This window comes from Urocitellus parryii, chromosome 6 (genome assembly GCF_045843805.1).
Source record: "Urocitellus parryii isolate mUroPar1 chromosome 6, mUroPar1.hap1, whole genome shotgun sequence".
NCBI lineage: Eukaryota > Metazoa > Chordata > Mammalia > Rodentia > Sciuridae > Urocitellus > Urocitellus parryii.
The window spans coordinates 184,998,378-185,021,635 of NC_135536.1; the positions used below are offsets into that span (position 1 = coordinate 184,998,378).

Below are 23,258 nucleotides of genomic sequence, written 5' to 3' on the forward strand. Positions count from 1 at the left end.
AGGTCCATGAGGTAGGGAACAGACTATGAGAGGGAAAATGGCATGATTCAGACTAAAGACATGGTCAATGCTTGCGTTGCATTAGGCCTTGCAGTCCTTGATGAGGAGTGCGGGCCTCGTTCTAGGCACAGTGGGTAGGATTGGCAGGCTGTAAGCATGGGGATGCCGTGAACAACGTGGACCTGCTGACCTCTCTGAGACTCTCCTTTGGTGCTGGGGCCAAAATCTCAGTCTGGAACAATGCTTTTCTTTTCCTTCGTGTATATGTGTGTGTGTGTGTGTGTGTGTGTGTGTGTGTGTGTGTGTGTGTGTTGCTGGTGTGGAACCCAGGGCCTCACACATGCTAGGCAAATGCTCTACCACTGAGCTACACCCTCAGCCCTCTGTATACATTTCATGTGGAAACTATTTCAGGCAAAGGATGCTGGTTCTGTTACTTTCAAAACACATACATAAGATCACATCACATTAGTCCTTCTAAAAGGAAATTTAGGAAGAATGATGGATTTGCTGGGAGGGAAAGGAAGATATAGCATGTGCTGACCTGTGGATATGTTTGGGAGAAGCACAATGAGGATCAGTCAGTCCTTCTGCATGCCCTGGCTTCTGGCGATCATGTAGCATATGCAGCTGGGAATTCGTTGGGACTGAAGCACTGTGTTGGGGGCAAAGCCTTTGGATCAGATTTTATCTGAGGGAGCATTAAAAACACAAGCAACTTCTTTAGAGAGCATATGCAGCAGCCTAGATCAGAGAAAAATTTCTTTATCTTTTGTGAGAGGCCATCAGAAGTCTAGGGAAATATACAACAAGACCACAGCCCTTGTCCTCAGAGTTTAAAGTCTGCTTAAGAAGTTCTACAAATTGGACAGTAATTGACACTTGGAGGCAGTCCTGGGTCAAGTTCCCAGGAGAAGGGCTCCAGAAGAGCGTAGCCAACTGATGGCTGAGTCTGGCAAAGCTCACAGAGGAACTGGTGCTCGGCCAGCATCCTGAAGGATGAATAAGAATTAGGAGCGGGGCTGGGGATGTGGCTCAAGCGGTAGCGTGCTTGCCTGGTGTGCGTGCGGCCCGGGTTCGATCCTCAGCACCACATAACAACAAAGATGTTGTGTCCGCGAAAAAATAAATAAATATTAAAAAAAACTGCACCATCATTTAAAAAAAAAAAAAGAATGAGGAGCAATGGAGAAGGAGAGGTGTTCTAGTGGGATGGGGAGAGACGGTCATGAGCTATTGGAGGGGGAAAAAAGAAAGATGCACCTAGTGTTGGAGGTATTAGCTAAGATCTCTCCAGCTGGAGCATAGTCAAAAAAGGAGGACAACTGGAAAGGATCTTTTTGGAAGGAAACTGTGAAATGCCTCCTGACCCATAATTTCCAACCTTTCTACTTGTACAGATAACTAAGTGGGAAGAGGGGCAGGGGTGTGAGTTACTATTTACTGAGATCTGATGAGAGCAGCTATGACTTCAGTAGTGCCTTGTCTGTGCCAGGCTGTGCTCTAAGCAGCTTCAATTTATCACTTATATCAGTTTCTTGGTATTTGAGAATTAAGCAGGGTAGGAACAATTTTTGTTTCCCTAAATCTGCCCTACACGTTGCTGAATGTTCAACCTCCTGGTCCTCACCTACTCAGTGCCCATTTGACTGAGGAGGCAATCAAATATCATAACAACCAAAAATTCCCTCCTGAAGCCAGGTGTTAGCTTGTAATCCCAGCAATTTGGGAGGCCGAGATAGGAGGATGACAAGTTTGAGACTAGCCTCAGCAATTTAGACCCTGCCTCAAAATAAAAAAATAAAAAGGGCTATGGAGGTAGCTCAGTGGGAAAGCATCCCTGGGTTCAATCTCCAGTACCAAAACCAACAATTATCCTTTTCCTCCATGTTTCCAGAAAACCCTCTAGTAGACTGTACCTGTTGGGTGCCATTGACTTAATAAATCCCCTCAATAAGGAGCTATAGGCTAAAATAGAAGAAATGCTCACAGAAACCTTAGTATAATGATTTGTATTGAGGTAATGAAGGTGGTAGAACTTACCTGTAATGCTTCTTTTGTTACACAACCACATATGTTTTAGATTTGATTATATACATTATTTATTTCATTACACCCAATCACTACCTGCTGTATGGCAGATCTTGATCCACATAACCATTAAATGTGGCTTCCATGTATCCGAACTGACTAGGAAATGTTTTATAATTCCTATGCTTTCATGTAAAGGGACTTGAAGCCGACTCAGGGCTCACAGTATTGACTTGTTTTCTCTCCCTGGTTTGCTAGGGTACTGAAAGTTTTGTCCCAACTGTGCTGCTCCCTGTATTCCACTGATCCCTTTATTTTTCACTATTGCCTATCAAAATGCATTTGTCAAATTTAGCTCTAATGCCAGCTGTTCGTGAACTTTCCCCAGAGGCTCCTCAGTACATTGTCTCTTGTGAATGTAACCCGAGACTACCCTGGGTTTCTTTTGATTGTGTGTTTCTCTGCCACATATATTTCAGTAATCATTTCCCAGGCAGTTCCATGTGATATGCCTTGTTCAAGGGGGGAAATAGATGGATCTCTCCTAAATCGTCTAATTATCTTCTTATTTTCTTGATGATTAGAATGACCTCTTCTTGTATCCCCTGTGGTTCTGGGTACGCTGCCTTGCATGTGGTATATCCAAATTCAGTTGGAATAGAGTGAAACAAGCATTTCCATATCAGATCAGAGTTCAGATGCTGGCACCACCACCAGACAGCCTTGGAAAATCACTTAGCCTTGTGAGCTCCAGGTTCCTTCTCTATGAAATGTTCCCAATAACACACATCTTACAGAATTTTTGTGACGTTTAGAGAGGAATTGTATGAAGTGTGTTGTGGAGTTATTGTCACATGACCAGGGCTCATGAAGTGGTAGTTAACAGAAAGGAGGCTCAGTCATTCCTTCAGGTCACTTGAGAGCGCAGTGGGAGCACTGAGGGTCTTAATTGTTTTAAAGGAAACATTTATTTGGTTTTGAGGCTGCTCCAAGAAGAGAAGGCTCTGGGGAAGGTCTGGCCCAAGGCTGATTAACTGTTCCCTTCTTTAGAGTCAGTGATCCGACTCTGTTTTGGAACTACTTATATAATGTATACCACCTGTTATTTGTGTATTTTTAGAGCGGGAGTCGGGTAATCCTAATCCTGTCTGCAAAAGAGCAAAGTGTTTACCAGAAGCGGAGCTTTTTTCTTCACACTGACTCACACTGACTCATCTTCTCATTTTCCTTCCCACCGCCTCATAGCAACCTTGCAAGGGAAAAAAATCAGGGGAAATTCATTTGGCTTGCTTACTTTTTTTTTTTTTTTTAACTTTCCAAAGTTGAAAGCTTGAAGGTGTCACAGCATTGATTTAATCTCAGGAGAGGCTTAAGTTGGTACTGCCGTAGAGTGGCCAGTATGACCAGTGCCATGAGCTGAACATCGCACATAGAACTTTCAGCCGCACCAGTTCTGTTGGCTGAGAGGTCAGACAGGAGCCTATAGAATACATGTTAAGAGTAAACCTGTCTTGCTCTTTGAAACTTGTTGTTTCCTAAAACTCTTGAACCTTGATGATTTCTTCTGAGATAGGAAACTCAAGCGGAATCCAAGCCAGGGCTGTGAGGCCTTTGCAGGTGGAGTTGAGGTGGCAGACACAGAACCCCACAGTGTACAAGATTCAGCAAAATGGGAAGGCTTATTAGATCAGAATGACTAATACCTGTGCCTTCATTTGTCATTTATTAAATGAGTATCTTCAGATCATCTTTATACCAACAATAAGAGAAATGTGGTGCCTGTGATCAGGGACTTATAAGCTAAGGTGTGTTTTTGTAAGTGCTAAGGGTAGGTAGAGGTGCCTTAGTCTGCACATTCGAGCATGTGCTTTTGCAGTTGATTGAGGGGAGGAAGGAAGGCTTCCTGGAGGAAAAGGCACACAAGTTGAGGCTAGTGGAGTGAGTAGGGTTAACTAGGAGAGAGGGGTTAGGGTTGAGCAGGGTTGGCTGAAGAGTGTTCAAGGCTGAAAAAGCCTTGATTTTGGTGACCTTGAGGTGGGGAAAGAGCTTTTTCTTGGAGGAACTGAAAGAATACCGGTGTGACCAAAGGACAGTGGGGAGTAAATCAGGATCAAGATACATTGGAGAAGCTAGCAGGGCCAGATCATGCAGAGCATTGTAGACCAGCTCACTATTTAAACAAAATTTTATTAACCCAGGTAGATTTTACATTGAATGAAATGCTCATGACAAATGTACACATCCATGTAATCACATTCTAGTGAGAATAAGGACTTTTAACTTGATTCTAGAAGCAACAGGAGGGAGGGATTCAGATTCAGTACTAATTGTTAGCCACAAACTGGGAGTGGGGGCATTAGGAGGGACAGGGCTGGAATAGGTATGGTTCACTGGTGGGTAGGGCCACCCAGCTTAAGAATACACCAGGGTCTTGGTGTCCTATGATGTTTCCAGGACAAACCCCTAAATGCTTTGTAGGATCCTGAGTACCTAGTAGAGCACTGTAGACTGGTTTCTCAAGCTCTCCATGGGAAGACTTCCAGGCTGCCTGCATTTTAGAGTCTCCCAAACAGCGGGTGGTGAGAGAACTACAGAAACAGGACTTCTTCCAATTTAATTGATGAAACAGAACAAGAATCACTGATTTATTTTTGTCACCTACATCACATGCAGCTTTTTTCCTTTTCTATGAATAGGGTATTAAAAATATTGTTGCAGGCTAGGTGTGGTGACATATACCTGCAATCCCAGTTCAGACAGGGATTGGGGGTGCTGAGGCAGGAGGATTGAAAATTCGAAGGCAGCTTGGGCAATTTAGTGAGACCCTGCCTTAAAATAATGTAAAAAGGACTGGGCATGTAGCTTGGTGGTAGAACGCTGGCCTAGCATTCATGAGGCCCTGCATTTAATCCCCAGATAACCAGGGCAGAGGATGGAGTATATGCAATAGAGAGAGTTGCAATTGGGGTTTTAGGGATTTACTCAAATTTAGTATCACTTAAGTGTTCTATTTTAATATCTGGATTTTTGATGTGGTTCAGAAATCATAATGTTTTTATTGACATTGTTATTCTCAAAGAAAGGTTGAAAGAAAAGGTATTATAGGTAGAATTATCCTCAGTGTTTCACTGGGCACCGTGGCATATGCCTATAATCCCAGTGATTTGGGAGGCAGGAGGATTACAACTTTGAAGCTAGCCTTAGCGACTTAGTGAAGCCCTAAGCAACTTAGTGAGACTTTGTTTCAAAATAAAAAAGAATTGGGGGGTTGATGTTGTGGCTTAGTGGTAGAGCGCTTGCCTAGCATGTGTGAGGCACTGGGTTTGATCCTTAGCACCACATAAAAAAAAAAAATAAACAAATAAAGATATTGTGTCCATCTACAACTAAAAATATTTTAAAAAAAGAATTGGGGGTGTGGCTCAGTGTTTAAGTGTCTCTGGGTTCAATCCCCAGTATTAAAAAAAAAAAAAGAATTATTCTTGGTGTTTTTAACTAGGAAATATTTTAATTTCTGTTTTAAAAACAAATAAGCAAATGTAAAAATGTATTGCGAGATCTAGGACTAATTTTTTTTTTTTTTTTTTTTTTTGCTGGGATTGAATCCAGGGTCTCACACATGCTAGGTAAGTGCTCTACCACTGAGTTACATCCCCAAGCCCTTTGATATTTTTGAGACGGGGTCTTGCTAAATTGTTCAGGCTGGCCTCCAACTTGAGATACTCCTGTCTTAGCCTTCTGAGTAGCTGAAATTATAGCCTTCACTATAGCTTTCAGTTCTTTTCTTCCTTTAAAAAAAGAACTTTAAAGAATAGTGTTTAAAAGTAGTTTCCTGCCAAAACACTCTGAAATATATTTACAAAAAGTTCATTTCTCAGCAGATTTATTTATGTTTGTTTCCCAAAGTTTGCCAAGCTCCATAGGTTTTATATAAGTATATAAATATTTTTGTACACGTTGGCCTCAAACTAAATCTAACTATCCAAACTGCCTTGTATCTTTCTGCATTTAAGTTCAGAGATACCATCCTGTTGGTTTTAGATAAATTATGGAGTAGTTTAAGCCCATGTGATTTAAGCTCAGCCACAATTCTTCAGTGATACTTGAGGATTTCATCTGAAAATATTCTGTTTATACTCTGAAAATATTTCTTTCATTTTCGTACTCCCACCCATTGTGTGAGTACATGTAGATGTTATTATTCTTATGTTTTTTTCTAACTAGGAAATACTTGTTGCATGATAAAGTCATAGAACGCAAGAGTTGGAAGGTATATTGGAGACTTTTAATTATAAAGTTTATTGCCAGTTTATTACTGTGAATAACCAAAGCATTAAAAAAATATGTTTTGCTTATGTATCTCTGTTGATAATGCTTTGTAAGGGTGCGGCTAAGCATCGGAGGGAGAGACCACACAAGAGACTGGCTTCATGCAGTTGCAGAAGGGGATTTATTGGGGATCCATTCCAGCGCGCTGGGGCTCCATGCTCACTCAAGAAGGGAGAGCAGGGCTGGGGATGTGGCTCAAGCGGTAGCGCGCTCGCCTGGTATGCGTGCGGCCCGGGTTCGATCCTCAGCACCACATACAAACAAAGATGTTGTGTCCGCCAATAACTAAAAAATAAATATTAAAATTCTCTCTCTCTCCCTCTCTCACTCTCTTTAAAAAAAAAAAAAAAGAATAAAGCAGGGAGAGCAGCCCAGAGCCCCGAGCAGAGGTCAAGCAGAGCTTAAGTACACTTTTTGGGGAGGGAGGGGGGGGCTTTGCATACATCAGAACAAATCATCATGAGGCGCGGGAAAATTGAACAACAACTCTGAGACATGATTAGCACATTCATTGGCGGGAACAGGTTGGGCAGGGGTGATTGGTCACTCCTAAGCGGAGTACACATTCAAATTCAGGAATTTCAGGTTCTGGGTATAGCAGAAGAACTTAACAATACCTAGTCTTTTACATTTTAATTCAGGTTTTGCAGCTTAGAAACTTTACCTTTTTAGCTTTATCTCCCATATGTCACACTGAAACTTAATTGCTAGCCATCGTAATGTCTTTTGGCTAATGTTACGGATTAGATTTTTTTTTTTCCTTCTGTGGTTCTGGGGATCAGACCTAGGCCCTTGTGTAGGCTAGGCAAGTACTCTACCACTGAGCTTCATCCCCAGCCCCGCAACCCCCAGACTTTCTTTTTGGTGGTGCTGATGGATTGAACCCAGGGCCTCAAGCATATGAAGCATGAGCTGTACCCCACACCCTACAGTTGTGGTCTTGGCCCATGTGGTAAGGGCTTGACCCCCAACTTGGCACTGTTGGGAAGTTTGGGAACCATTAAGAGGTGGAGCCATTAAGGTCATTGCAGGTGTGCCCTTGAATGGGATCCAGGGAACCCAGACCTTCCTTCTCTTTCCTTTGCTTGCTGGCCTGCAGTTTTGCTCTGTCACATGTTCCTGCCATGATGTGCCACCACAAGCCCAAAGCAACCAGGTCAACTGATCATGGACTAAAACCACTATAACTGTGAGCCAAAATAAACCTTTTGTTTTATAAGTTGATTGCCGCAGTCTGGGCACAAAATAACCGAGCCACCACAAAGCCTTGTAGATTCAAACAGCAACTCTTTATTCCCGAACTCTCACCGACACTCTACCCACACTTCCCGTGAACACCCGTGAACACCCTGCCTCCGACACTCTACCCACGCTTCCCGTGAACACCCTGCCTCCGACACTCTACCCACACTTCCCGTGAACACCCGTGAACACCTCCACCTGCCTCCACCTGGCTCCGCACACCAATTCTCAGAACCGGGCGCCTGAGGCAGCAGGATACGCCCTAATCCCAGCAGGATCCGCCCTAAACCAGAGCCACCCTAATCCCTGAGCAGGGTCACCTTTCAACCCAAAATGCCATGCCTCATTCCTACTTGGCTATGGCTCTCAGCAGTTGATTATCTTGGATATTTGTTATAGTGACAGAAAACTAACAAGTAACAATAATACTAAGTTTATGAAGACCTGTACTAAATTTGGATTTCAAGTAAATCATTTTTATTTATAGCAGAGCAGAGACTTCAGAGGTACTTGTTTGTTTTTTACTAGTTTTCATAATTAGTGTATGAAATCATACTAGATGTGTGGTTTAAGACTCCTGGGTATGGTTTCCTTTTTGCTAAGTCTTTGGAATATGCCCTACTTTATGCTCATTATTTATATAATAGTGGAATCAAAGTATCCAATTTGGCAATCTCATTCTTCTTTAAGCCTTCCAGAATTGTTTGCAGTTCCAGAATAACCGCTGGGTTGTATATATCTTGCACGATGAATGCTTCATTAAAATTAAGGAGGAGACCGTGATTCTTCACTTGCACTGTTAAGGTCAAATGATTTTATTGGAACTCTCAGTATATTTAGAGTAATCTATACTTAGTGAAAGGGACTGGCACTTTTCATTTCTTTATACTATTTTACCAATCAATTCCACACCCTTTCCCCAATAATATGTGTTTGAAAGAAGCTCTATTAAAAGAGCCAGGAATGATGGTACACACCTGTAATCCCAGCTAACTCAGAAGGCTGAGGTAGGAAGATTGCAAGTTCAAGATCAACTTGGACAATTTAAAGAGACCTTGTCTCAAATAAAAAGGATTAGAGATGTAGTTCAGTGGTGGAGCACCACTGGGATTCAATTCCTAGTACCATCACACACACAAAAAGGAAAACTCTACCCTAAAACTATATAAAAGATCTATGATGGCACATGGGGTACAAACATGAGATGTGGTGTTCTTTTAGATTCCAAAGACCTTTCCAAGATGGAGAACTCAGGAAGGAGTCACTGCACAGCAGAAGGATGTTTTCCCAAAGTTAACTGCAAGGTCACTCCTGTAAACTAATGAGCCATTAGGAGCAAAGCTGCCATTTCTTAAATGACCACAATATTCTAATATAGGAGAATAAAAATATATACTTTTTGCTACCACTTCCCATAAACTGTGTTTCTGAAAATAGACTACTTAAGATATTACTTGATTCTTTTTGCAATACATTTCATTGTAGTAATAGTATATTATCATGGTAGTATAATATATATATATATATATATATATATATATATATATATATATATATATATATAAATGATAGTACCATTAGTAATTAACATTTAAAAAATTTTTTTCAATACATCTTGTTTTCAGTGCTGAGAATTGAACCCAGTGCCTTACACATTGCTAAGTAAGCACTCCACCACTGAGCCACAAACCCAACCCCAGAATTAACATTTACAAGAGACTTAGTTTTTTGTTGTTTTGCAGCCTTCATGTATACAAACAAAGCAAGCACTCTACCACTGAGCAATACAGTAAGACCCCTTTTAAAAATAAATTGTTTTTAAAAAGAAAAATATTTTTTTAAAATAAAGAATATTGTAAGTAAACTTTATTCTCCCATTTCCTCATCCTCACTTTATAGAAGTAACTATTACTAACTATTTCCTAGATTATTCTATAAAAATTATACATATTTGAACATAAGCATAAGAACTATTGGTTACTTTAAAATATAAGTGTGGTCGTATTATACATTCTGTTGTGCCACTGACGTTCATTTAGATCCATTTTATTCTTTTAAATGATTTCATTGTTGTATCATTTAGAAACCTCTTGGCTTCAAGTAACAGAAGCAGGACTTGGGAAACATTGAGAACAAAGCAGGCTCAGAGAACCATGAGCAGTTTTAGCTGAAGCAGCCAGGCCAGTGTGTAACCATCATTGCTGTAGAACGTTGTCAGAAATAAATTCTGTCCCTTGGTCTTTGCATCATTGCTTAAGATTCAGAATCCCATTTGAGATATGCCCAGTGGGAGAAGTACTTTCAAAAAGAGTCTGGAAAGCTTGAAAAATGATAAATTTTCATGATGGTGGTATTCTGTTGTATAATTATGCCATAATTTATTGACTAGTCACCTCTTGGTAGATATTTAGGTTGTAGTATTCAGTTTTCCCCCAGAATAAACACTCTTGAATGCAGTGGCCACTGATCCCAGCTACTTGGGAAGCTAGAGGAGGAAGATCACAAGTTTGAGGCCAGCCTGGGCAAGTTAGCAAAATTGCATCTGAAAATAATTTTAAAAAAATATATTTTTTTAGTTATAGTTGGACACAGTACCTTTATTTTATTTATTTATTTTCATGTGGTGCTGAGGATCGAACCCAGCACCTCGCATGTGCTAGGTAAATACTCTACCACTGAGCCACAACCTAGCTTCTGAAAATAAAAATTTTAAAGGATGTAGCTCAGTGATAGAGTGCTTGCCTAGCATATGTAAAGCTCTGGGTTTGATCTCTAGCATTGAAAAAAAAAGTTGGAAAGAAATTATGTATGTCTCTGTGAATTTTTGTAAGCATGTCTGTGGGACTGATTCCTAGAAGACTGTGCTGGCTCGAAGAGTATATACATTTAAAAATTTGATGGAAGCCAGGCAGAGTGGTATATGCCTATAATCCCAACTACTCAGAAGATTGAGGCATGAGAATTGCAAGTTTAAGGCTAGTTTAGGGGCTGGGGATGTGGCTCAAGCGGTGGCGCGCTCGCCTGGCGTGCGTGCGGCCCGGGTTCGATCCTCAGCACCACATGCCAACAAAGATGTTGTGTCCGCTGAGAACTAAAAAATAAATATTAAAAAAAAAAAAAGGCTAGTTTAGGCAATTTAATGAGATTACTTCTCAAAATAAAATGGGGGCTAAGAATGGAGCTCAGTAGAACCTGGGTTCAGTCCCTAAGTACTGCAAAAAATGTGATGGATGTTGCCATTTTTCTTCAAAAGTTTGCCTAATTTACATTCCCATTTATAGAGTGAACTTTCTTTAACTCAAGATATAAACTTTTTTATGGCCAGATATTAAACAAAAGCCACAAAGTGTCACACCAGGTAGAAACCTTAATCCAAGTGAACGGGTGTAGAGTTTCAACATTTATTAGGTAATAGTGTATTAAGAGAAGATTGTTTGGTTTGTTTGTAGTTATTGCTCAAAACAGTGAAAGAAAGTGGCCCTGGCTTCAAATTTAAAAATTCCTTTACTTTCATATAAACTCCATCCACTGATTCCCTTCACTGCAGACACACCTAGGGGAATATACCTTTCCTCTTGCTGTCCCTGACGAGGATCTACCACTGAGCTAAGTACCCAGCCCCCCTTTTTTTGAGATGGAGTCTAAGTTGCTGAGGCTGACTTCGAACTTGCCATCCGACTGCTTCAGCCTCCTAAGTAGCTGGAATTACAGCCACATTGTGCCTGGCTTTTAGTCCTTTCTTTGGAAGCCCAACTGGCCCCATCTGGGCATATTTTAGACCACACCCTTGTGAAAAATGCCTTAGAACAAAAATGGCTTTGGGACCTAGGCATACCTCTCTTGACTTTTATATTCTTCCAGATGTCAGCATGGCAGTACTTCAATATCTTATGAACTTTTTGAATCTCTTATGAAAACGTCTTTGTCTTTAGCATAATGACTGACTCAGGCTACCTAGTCCACCATCACTGGAACTAGAATTCTACCATATACCATTTAGCAATTTTGTGAATTTTGTACCATGGAGTGGTATGACCTGTTCAAATAAATACATCACATTTTGAAGAGATAAGTAGTAGAATGGTGAAGAGATACAGTATTGAGGAAAATAGAGATATAGTAAGGAGAAAGAAAGAAATGGGAAATTGATTTACCTTTTATATCTCATAGAACATCTATAGGAAACATCTTTGAGTATTGATGAACACATTGGTTTCTTTATGGAAAAATGTAATTAGCTAATCAAATCCTTCTCTTAAAAGTTGAAACGTCTTTATCAGTGCTTAGGAACAGGCCTTTCTGCTTGGAGAAATCTTTAGTTGGGTGGGTCAGAGTGATCAGAGCACTCTGCACTTTTCTCTTAAACAGAAAGAAAGTGATAGAACTTGCACAAAGTACTATCAGTCAGCAAGTGAGAATTCTCTCTGGAGGAAGAGGTTACATCCTGGGCATCAAAATAATCTTCTAAGGGTCTTTTTTTTTTTTGTTTACTTTGTTTGTTTGTATTGGATACTGAACCCAGAGGTCCTCTGCCAGTGAGAGCCATATCCACAGCCCTCATTTAATTTTTTATTTTGAGCAGGGTCTTGCTATGTTGCTGAAGTTGGTTTCAAACTTATGATCCTCTGTCTCAGCCTCCTGAGCTGGGATTACAGATGTGGGCCATTGTGCTTGTCTTCTGAGTATTTTTTTTTCTCCTTTTTTTTTAAATAGGAAAAAAAAGGTTTACAAGGAAATAAAACACTATGAAAAGAATTAGCACAAACAATACATAACAAAAGCATTCTTAAAGTCATGAGACTTGGGAATTTTAGACTATAAAACAACTACATTTATTTTCAAGAAACAATAGAAGCCAAACCAGGTGTGTTGGTGCATGCCTATAATCCTAGTGACTGGGAGGCTGAGGCAGGAGGATCACAAATTCGAGACCGTCCAGGGATTCAATCGCCAGTACTGCCAGACAAGAAAGAAAGAAATGGGAGCTAAGATTATTTTTTATTTTGAAAGAAAAGTAGATACTGTCAAAAGTGACATTTTAAAAATGACAAAAATACAGATTCTAGAAAAGTAACCACAACATAACTAAGAATGAGAACACAGTGGAAGGTTTAAAAGCAGATTTTATAGCTGAAGAAAGAAATAGTAAACAAAAGATAAGATTAGAAGAAAATTATTTAGATTATACTACCAGGAGATTAAAATGTGTAAAATGCAGAAACAATGGTAAGAGAAGTAAGAGGACCCCGTGAGAAGGTCTAATCTGTGTATAATGGAATTATAGGAGGAGAGGAGCAAGAATGGCACAGAAGGGCTGGGGATGTGGCTCAAGCGGTAGCGCGCTCGCCTGGCATGCGTGCAGCCTGGGTTCGATCCTCAGCACCACATACAAACAAAGATGTTGTGTCCGCCGAAAACTAAAAAATAAATATTAAAAAAAAAAAGAATGGCACAGAAGCAATGTGTGCAGAGTGATCGCTCAAGATTTCCCAGAACAGTTGAAAGACATGAATTCACAAATTCAAATATGTATAGCCTCAGTTAAATGCATATATTAGAAAAGAAGGAAGACTAAGAACTGAACAAGCACTCATCTTAAGAAGTCTAAAAAAGCTCAACAAAATACTTCTAAAGAAAATAAAGGGAAAGTAATAAGAAGAGTAGTAATTAGTGAAGTATTAATATAAATAAAACGAATGTAAAATACAGAATATTGGTGAAGCCAATGGTTTGTTCTTGGAAAAATAACAAAAATGGTAATTCTCTGATGGTGTTGATCAAAAAAAAGGAAAGAAGAAAAGGAGGAACATGGATGACTTATATCAAGGGTGAGAAGGCCAGACGCACTGGTGCACACCTGTAATCTAATCTATTTGGAAGCCTGAGGCAGGAGGAAGTTTGAGGCCATTCTCCACAATTTATTGAGACCCTGTATCAAAATAAAAAATAAAAAAGAGCTGGGGATGTAGTTCAGTGAAAGGGCACCCCTGGGTTCGATCCCCATTATCTCTCTCTCTCTCTCTCTCTCTCTCTCTCTCACACACACACACACACACACACACACACACACACAGAGTGAAAAAGAGTACATAGTCATTAACAAAATAATAAGATTAATAAGATAATGTGAATGATTTTAAACCAAAATTTTTGAAAATTTAGGTGAATAGATAAATTTGTTAGTAATACAATTATTAACAAAAATTTAATCAGCAGTTAAAATCTTCCCTTAGGGAAGAAAAGTCTAGACCAAGTGGCTTCATTAGAAAGTTATACCAAGCTTTTATTTTATATTATGTTTTTTTTTTTTTTTTATTGGTCGTTCATAACATTACATAGTTCTTAATACATCATATTACACGGTTTGATTCAAGTGGATTATGAACTCCCGCTTTTACCCCGTATACAAATTGCTGTATCACATCAGTTACCCTTCCATTGATTGACATATTGCCTTTCTAGTGTCTGATGTATTCTGCTGTCCGTCCTATTGTCTACTATCCCCCCTCCCCTCCCCTCCCCTCCCCTCCCCTCCCCTTTTCTCTCTCTACCCCTTCTACTGTAAATCATGTCTTCCATTTGTATTCTCTTGACTTACCCCTCCTTACCTCTTATATGACATTTTGTATAACCCTGAGGATCGCCTTCCATTTCCATGCAATTTCCCTTCTCACTCCCTTTCCCTCCCACCTCTCATCCCTGTTTACTGTAAATATTCTTCTCAAGCTCTTCGTCCCTACCCTGTCCTTGTTTACACCCCTTATATCAAAGGAGTCATTTGGTATTTGTTTTTTAAAGATTGACTAGCTTCACTTAGCATAATCTGCTCTAATGCCATCCATTTCCCTCCAAATTCTATAATTTTGTCATTTTTTAATGCAGAGTAATACTCCATAGTGTATAAATGCCACATTTTTTTTATCCATTCATCTATTGAAGGGCATCTAGGCTGGTTCCACAGTCTTGCTATCGTGAATTGAGCTGCTATGAACATCGATGTAGCAGTGTCCCTGTAGCATGCTCTTGTTAGGGCTTTAGGGAATAGACCGAGAAGGGGAATAGCTGGGTCAAATGGTGGTTCCATTCCCAGCTTTCCGAGAAATCTCCATACTGCTTTCATATTATGTTAATATTATGATTTTTTTGTGTGGTATGGAGATTGAATCCAGGGTCTTACACATGCTAGACAAGTTCTCTTATCAAAGCTACATCCCCAGCCCTATACCAGGCATTTAAAAGAGAAAGAATTAATATTACACATACTTCCTGAGAACAGAAAAAGAGGTAGCAAAATTTTAGTATTCAGCAGTGACTTTATGAGGAAGAAAAATTCACAGGCACCATTTTACTTATGAGTATGAAAAATTCTAAATTATGTATTAGCAATGCAATATCCAATATTCTACTTACTATAGTAGAATAAACCAAGATTTTGTGGCTTAAAACAGCCATTTTTAATTCCAGGAGTTCTGTGGGTTGGGAATTTGGACCAGGCACAATGAGAATGGCTCCTCTGTTCCAGTGTTGTCTGTGCTGCCAGCTGGGGTGACTCATAGAGGGCTTGGAATCAAGCTTTTTGATTGTGGGTCTTCATCAATTTCTCAGAAGTTCTTTATAGATTAAGGAAGTAAGCTATTTGTTGAGACAGAATACAATTTTCCCCAGGTTAACTTTTGATTTTTACTTCCCTGATCATGATTTTTGCTTTGCAGAATATTTTTAATTATATGTGATTGACTTTGTCAATATTTTCTCTCATACTTGGAAAGGCTTTCTCCGTTGTGTGGTTATAAAGTGTGCTGTGTGTTTTTCTGGTACTTACATGGTTTCATATTTGTGCATTTAAGTCTGTAGATAGAGTCACCTGCAGCTATTTTTGATGTGAGGTGTAAGCCTGTATTTGTTAACTTGCCCTGTCTCAAAACAAAAAATAAAAAGGACTGGGGATATAGCTCAGTGCCACTGGGTTCGATTCCCAGTACCAAATGAATAAATAAATAAATAAATTCAAGAGAGAAAGGAAGGAAGGAATCCAGTAAGCTCTTAGCCATGCATGTGGATAATCTTGGAATATGGCCAGAAACTAATGGATACTGAAAGATCACAGCCTTCTCTGTAAGTTGAGTCAACAAAATTGGAATTATCCAGCTAATATTTGTAAATATAGAATTTGTAGTTGGGCACTAAAAATTGTAGGCACCATAATTCGGGCAGAACTTTATTCCTCTTCTCTTCTTGGAACATGGGCAACATATCCAGCCCACACAGAAGTCTTCTCGTTGTTATTCCCCTCCTACAAGCTTCTCCTCTGAGGGCATGTGCAGGAAGAAGTTACTGTCCCATCTGATTTCCTTCTTTGAAGCCGCTATTAATGAATGTTCTGGTAGCTTCTCCTAAGTGGAGTGATCCAGCTGCCCCTGCTGTTTCTTATTTGTGCAGTTAAATTTATCTTCAAGTGTATCATCTTTTCTTTTTGCTTTCCTTTTGGGGACTTTTTAAGATTTTGACTTAAGTATCTGTGGGGTCTTCTTATCTCTGGGCCAGCAGGTTTTGTTCTCTGCAAGGGGAAGGGGAGGGTCCCTTTTATCTTTTGCCAGTCTGATTCTTTAAACAGACATCCCTGCTTCAGGCTTGGAGTTTTTCCTGGCTCTGGGTTTTCATCTGTGGACACAGTAGCCTCTTGGCAGTTTTTCAGTAAATGATCTCTGTTGTAAATCACAGTATTGGTAACATTTAGCTCCAAGTTACCTTTATTTTTTTTCATGGACTGATAGCCTTGTTTTCCAAGTTTTATTTCGTGGTACTGAAATCCACTGGGTATATAGGAGCAATACACTTAGTAGCAGGAAATGAAAAGAAAATTCTGGGGTTTCTCCAGTTCTGTGATTGTCTCATCAGAGCTTTCAGAAGGAGAGTTCTTCTGGCTCAGGAGCTCAGAGGCTGCTCAGGGAATTTCCTGCTTACAGAATCCTGTCTCACGCTCTCTACCATCTGCATCTTGCTTTTCTAAAATTCATAACTTTTTCTTCTTTCTGTTTTCTTTTTCTTTTCTTCTTGCAGGATCTACTTTGCTCCTTTCCCTTCCTTGGTCCTCATGCCTGTCTTGGTCATTCCTGCCATCAAGAAGCTTGCCTCAGGGCTGAGGTACCTGAGCAGAGGTCAGAGCTCATTTCCTCCCATTTTTAGATGCAGCTTCAAGGGCTTCCCGTCCACTCCCTTGGAGGTCTTTGTCCAGTGTGTGCTGCTTGTGCACCTTCCCAAGTCAGGCACGTGTGGGGGCAGCGACAGCACACCTCTGGGCCGGCCCTGAAGACTGGGAGAGGAGCAGGACCCTGGAAACCTTCTTGCCTGATGGGCCAGGCAATGTGTTTGATTTTTCATTTGTTTTCATTTTTTTTTTCTCGATTATAAATAGTTCTGCTATAAATGTCTCCCTCATATACAAGTCAGAGTGTCCACATATTTGTAGTGCTTGATGTGTATTGTCCAAGAACTTAAAAATAACTTTTGATATTTTTTTCCTTTTGTAGAAGTAAATACTACACTATAAAAATAATGCTTTGTGGGTCTGGGATTGAGCTCAGTGGTGGAGCACGTGTGAGGCACTGGGTTTGATCCTTAGCACCATATAAAAAATAAATAAAATAAAGGTATTGTGCCTATCTACAACTGAAAAAAATCTTAATAATGCTTTGTAACAAAATTTGAGGTATCAATAAGAAAATGAAAAATAATTAAGAGTGTGATCACTCTAGAGATTCTTCCATTCTTCCACTGACTGATTCTTCCATTCTCTTATATATGCAAAATTAACAGGAGCCAGCCTGGTGTAGTGGTAAGCACCTGTAATCCCAGTGATTCAGGAGCCTGAGGCAGGAGTATCACAACTTCAAGGCCATCTTTGGCAATTTAGTGAGACCTTGTCTCAAAACAAAAAAATAAAAAGGGCTTGGGATGTAGCTCAGTGGTAATGCACCCCTCTGTGTTTCAATGGCCTAACTAGACTTAAACTGTGCCTCAGTTTGCCCATCTCTAAAATGGGATGGCAGCTGGGCACAGTGGTACACACCTGTAATATCAGCAACTCAGGAGGCATAGGCAGGAAGATCGCTCTCGAGGCCAACCTTGGCAATTTAGTGAGACCCTGTCTCTCAAAATACATTTTAAAATGGCTGGGGGTGTAGCTTAATGGTAGAGTACCCCTGAGTTCAGTCAATCCCCAGTACCAATGAAAAATGAAACGAAATGGGATGATAACAGAAACCTGGTGTGGCCACAAGGATTAAATGAGATGATGCATGCAGCCTCCTTGGCTAGTGTCTAGTACCTAGGAAGAACACCAAACTCCTTACAGAACTGACATTTTAATATGGAATAGGGAGGTAGTGGTGAGATACTGGCAGTAAATGAATGAACAAGAAAACTGGCAGTGTTACTCCGACAAAGTGATGTGACAGGTGGCTGGGTGCTCATCTTAGTTTAGGTGGGCTGAGGAAGTCCTTCTGAAGAATTGACATTTTAGCTAAGGTCTGAATGATGAGGATATTCTTGTATTCCTAGAATTTCTGGAAATAGAATCATGAGATCAAACATTCCATACTGGGCTGGGGATGTAGCTCAGGGCTGAGCATTTGCGACCATGTGTGAGGCCCTGGGTTCCTTCCTCAGGACCAAATGAGATAATAATTTTGGTCACTGGGAAATATAGTTCACCGGGTTATAGTCAGGGTGTCGAGTTGGGGTCCAGGTCCTTGGTGTCCTAACAAAGAATTCAGCAAGATACATAAAAGCCACAGGCAGAGTATAGATTTCTTGAGGTTGAAGGTGAAAGTAGCACTCTGTGTGTGTGTGTGGGGGGTAGGGCGCTCAAGGACTCCACGTCTGGAAATTAGTGTTTTCTATGGACTCGGAGCCTGGAGGGCATTCTCTTCCCTAAACAGACTGATCAGGGATCTTACCCCATTGGCTCCCATGCTGATTAGAATAGTGTCCAATCTCCCCCCATTTGTTACTCTAGGAACTTAATTAGAATACTGTCCACTTTATCCCATTGGTTATTTCAGAAAACTGAACCTGTTGAGAGAGTTATCATGGGCCAGGAGTCCTCAGTAGTGGGAGTTGTCATGGTAATGAGACTTTTTGTAAACAGGGACAGATGACTCATCTCCCTGTCTTGTCCTTAAGTGGCATGTTCTCTGCTTCTGCCATCTTGGGGACCCTGAATTCCTACCTAAAACATGGTAGACGGTGTGCCCAGTGTGTCCAAGGCCTTGGGTTCAATCCCCAGACTACCCCTCCTTTTATTTATTTATTTATTATTTATTTATTTTGGTCAGTATAGTAGAGGCAAATTGACCTGCAAAACATTTTTAAATCATTTCCTTTCCCTCTGTGTATGTGTAGACCTGCTGCTTTTCTTCATTCTCACTAGTACTATTCTTTAAAAAGGAAGGTGGTGGAAAGATTGTCTTAGGGACCTTTCCATTTGTCTTCATTATAATGTAAGGCGAAAGATCAGGAAGCAAGGAAGTGCTTCTGAGAAATCCTTCTGTTCCCTCTCCCTAAACGGTTGCCCAGCATCTCTGGCATCACCGTGACACTGTACACCTTTCTCCTCGCTCCCTGGCCTTGTTCTCTGTGCTATCCTATGCCTGCATTGTGTGCCAGGGCTGCAAGCCTCAACATTGTAGCCCACTGATGTGCTGGTTAACAACCACTTCTCTTCTTCAGAATTAGTACGTGCCTGAGTTGGCCTGATATTGCTTTGCTATAAAAACAAGACAGCTTTTAGAGGTAGGCTGGTTTTTCCAAAAAATTGATTGGCAAGATTCTACCACCTTTTGGGAATTAAAACCAAATAGACTCTGCCCATCTTTTGGTCCTCGTCCAGCTCTTCTGTGTGGCATACAGTGAGGGCACAGGACACTGTCCCACCCATGTACTCCAACTGCTTCTGCCCTGGAATTGGTGGGTGAATGTGTACGTAATTACATATTGTGTGTGGATCTCAATTTTGAGAGTCTTTTATCATACTGTGCCATGAGAAACGTTCTGAGTGTAGGTCCTGAGCAGGAACAGCAGTGTCACAGCTCAGTATATGTTGAATTCCAGACACCACTCAGGTACTATTTGGTTCATTTATGGAATAGTTGTATATTTTTAAGGAATATACATATATCAGAATTTAATTTCTGGTTGAAATCTTAAAATAATATATAGTTCAAACTCATAGGTAAATGGATTGAAAGTCACATGTTTTTAAAATGTGATTTCTTTTTATAATCTTTTAAAACTCAGCAGCTTAAATAAAACATCCCGAGGGCAACATGTGTTAGCAAGGGGCCTGGGGGTGGCGTGGGGAGGGAATGTGTTCAGTGAAATTGTCCAGGAGCAAAGCACGGCTCACTTGAAGCCCAGAGATTTGTCATCCAAATATGTGCAGATTGCTGGTGCTATAAATAGTTTGAACTCAAGTAAACAGCCTCTTCCCCTGGCTGCTGCTTGGCTGTGCACATGCAGAACAGGCTGGAGCAGCATCCCACACCAGACCAAGGTGCTTGTGCCCAAATCTTGGGCCGATTCTCTTCCCGGCAGAGCAGCCAGCTAGCTAGGACTTGAGTTGACGGGGGTCAGGTGTTCACCCTTTATTTCCCATTTTTGGCTCCCCCTCCTGCCCAGCCTGTTGTAGAGCTTCATGTATTTGCCTCTGAGCTGAGCAGTACTGAGCTGAGCAGTACCGAGCTGAGATTCCTGGCAACCATTAAAAGCCTGGGGCCACATGGCTGTTGACTAAAGTAGATTCAGGAGGCACAGACGTTGTCTTTTCAGGGCAGAAGCACGCATGGCTCGTTTCTTTCTTTTGAAGCCAAAAAGAGCGGTACTGGTTGTGGGAACTGCTGCGGGCTGCCTGTGCCAACAGCTGATGAGCTGGATGCCAGGCGGCCGGCTGCTGGCATTTCCAGAGCCCCTTTGAGCACTCGGGCAACATGCTGATGGAGCAACTGAGGACATTACATGGTTTATTATTGGATTTCCTTTGGAAAAAATAACTCTCAATGTGTGTGAGTGTGTGGTCCCCCCCCCCCCCCCCCGCCATTCCTGCTTCAACTTTATTCATTTATAGTGACTCTTGTGTCAAAGGTCTGAAGGAGGCAGTGAATGATTGGATATTATGTTGTTAAGGGGACAGATGCTGAGGGACAGTAGACGGAATACTGGATTGAGGATCAGGAAGCCTGGATTGGGCAAGTTACCTGACTTTTCTTTGGTTTCTTTATTTGTCAAGTGAGCATAGTCCTATTTCTCCTGTTTCATGGGATTGATGAGAAAATTTAAAAGTACTTTGTGGATTACACCAAGCTAGTGGCATGTGAAGGAGAAGTGGTAGTGGAAAGGGCTTTCGAGCTGGTCTCTGGGCCTGGCCGCCTACTCTGTAAAGTAAACACATGCTGATGTCCCTCAACCTCAGTCTTTATATCTGTAAAGTGGGAATATCATATACTGGCTCTGCAAGAGTGTTAACAAAGGACTAGAAATAACATATGTAAATACTGATAGGACACACAACAGTTAAATGGCAGTAGCAGCAATTACTAAACTTAACGTGGAGATACTCACTTAGGATGATGTAGGATTCTGAAGAAACATTCAGATTACAAATGTTGGAATAGCAAAAAAGGCCTTCTAAAAGCTGATTGCAATACCTGATAATAATAGGAAAACTTTAAAAATCCAAGAAATACATGGACATGATTTCTAATCAAAACTTAAAAAAAAGTTGGTTCCAACTCCAGGCATGAGTCTCCTTACCCTCCCGGCCCCGAGGCCATGGGTTTGTGTGTCTGCTTTTACTTCTTCCGTGGTTCTTCCCTTTCTCTATACTGTATTACCTCCTTTTGTTTGCAGTGCTGCGGATAGCACCCCGGGCCTCACTTGTGGCAGACCAGTGCTACAACCCAATTTCCCCCCAATTTTTTTTTCTTTACATTAACTATACTACTGTCATCACATATAAGATAATTAAAAATTCTTTATTATGGGCTGGGGATGTGGCTCAAGTGGTAGCGCGCTTGCCTGGCATGCACAGGGCGCTGGGTTCGATCCTCAGCACCACATAAAAATAAAATAAAGATGTTGTGTCCACCGAAAACTGAAGAATAAATATTAAAAAATTCTCTCTCCCTCTCTCTCTCTTTTTCTTTCTTTCTAAAAAAAAAATTCTTTATTATTAGCAAAGATCTCCGATTAACCTAAATATTGTTTTGTTCCAGTTAGAGGCAATCAAAGCTACAAATTTCTGTATTCGTTTTTCTTTCTGTTTTCTTCTCTCACTCTTTTTTTTTTTGTTGTTGTTGTTGTTTGTTTTTTGAGACAGGGTCTCACTAAATTGCCCAAGCTGGCCTCAAACTGTGCCCCTCCTGCCTCAGCCTCCAGAGTAGCTGGGTTAAAACAGGCGTGTGCCATCAGACCTGGTGATATTGCTCTTTCTTCACTTGTCAGTTTCAGGTGTCACCTGTGACATGTGAGGCTTTAGCTTTTCTATAAACTACAGCCACACTCACTGTGCTTTTCCTTCCCCTTTTCTCCCAATTTCACAGTTTCAGGTTGAACTAGGAGGCAGTGTTTTCCGTGTTATGACATCGCAACTATTGTTTACTGTGCACTCAGTACACACTAGTTATTTTTCGGTTTTCTGTGCCTGTTTTCTTGGCCTTCACAGTGCTTATTCTGACAAGCGTGGCTTTCTTTCTCCCTGCTGCTCAGTCTGTTCACTCTTTCTCTTAGACTTTCCATAGTGTTTTCATCAAACCTGGGAGAGAGAGTCAGTCAGTTCTTCCTCCTGGAGCCTTCTTGTCCTCCTGCTCCAGTTACCATGGTGCTTTCCAGGCCTGTCGCGCAGCTCAGCCCCTAGAGCCGTTCTGCACTCCCTGCATTCCCTCCATCTCCCTCTGGTCGCACCCTTGTTTTTTCAGTCCTGCCTTCTGAGACTGAACCCTGAGAGAACAGTGCCTGGCACGTCCAAAATGTCTTTATCTTGCCTAGTTGAGTGTAGAATTCTTTTTTTTTTTTTTCTTGGTACCGAGGATTGAACCTGGGGCACTTAACCACTGAACCACATACTCAGCACCTTTTTATATTTTGTTTTGGGTCAGGATCTTACAGTTTCTGAGGTTGACTTTGAACTTGCAATCTTCTTGCGTCAGCCTCCCAAACCACTGGGCATACAGGTATGTGTTACCACGCCTGCTTAGTATAGAATTCTGAGTTCCACACATTTTCTTTTGAGCTTTCCTCATGGAAAGAAAGCATTACTCCATGGTCTTCAGGGACCAGTATTGCTAGGAAGAAGTTGACCATTCTGATTTTTTACTTTTGAAACAATCTGTTTGCCTCTCTGGAAATTTAGGATTTTTTTTTCCCTTTTGAAATCTGCATGGTTAGGAGATAATATCTTCAGAATTTCTAAAGACATGAGATGTTTTTAAGCTTCTCATTTGTCCAAATTTTCTTTTCCTTTATAGAGTTTGTATTCTCTTATTTCAGTCTTTGCCATGCTGTTGGTTTTTTCAGATGCCCCGTGGTACATTCTTCTGGCCACTCATAACCAATAATGAAAGAGTTACTAATGATAGACTTGGTTTCCTCTGGAATTGGTT

At 40.8% G+C, this 23,258-nt stretch overlaps 1 protein-coding gene across 6 annotated transcripts in view; it reads left to right on the plus strand.

Moving 5' to 3' along the window:
• Positions 1-23,258, plus strand: part of Pkig (cAMP-dependent protein kinase inhibitor gamma) — an 89,069-nt gene that overhangs the window by 19,502 nt on the left and 46,309 nt on the right. The window contains exon 1 of one of the 6 annotated variants that reach the window (XM_077799780.1): positions 16,611-16,760. The exons of 4 other annotated variants lie outside the window; for them this stretch is intronic. The gene's annotated coding sequence lies outside the window, so the exon portion shown is untranslated. Of the gene's footprint in view, positions 1-16,610; positions 16,761-20,136; positions 20,156-23,258 lie in introns of those variants that run through there. One more of the 6 variants, XM_026383233.2, reaches the window with a different exon arrangement.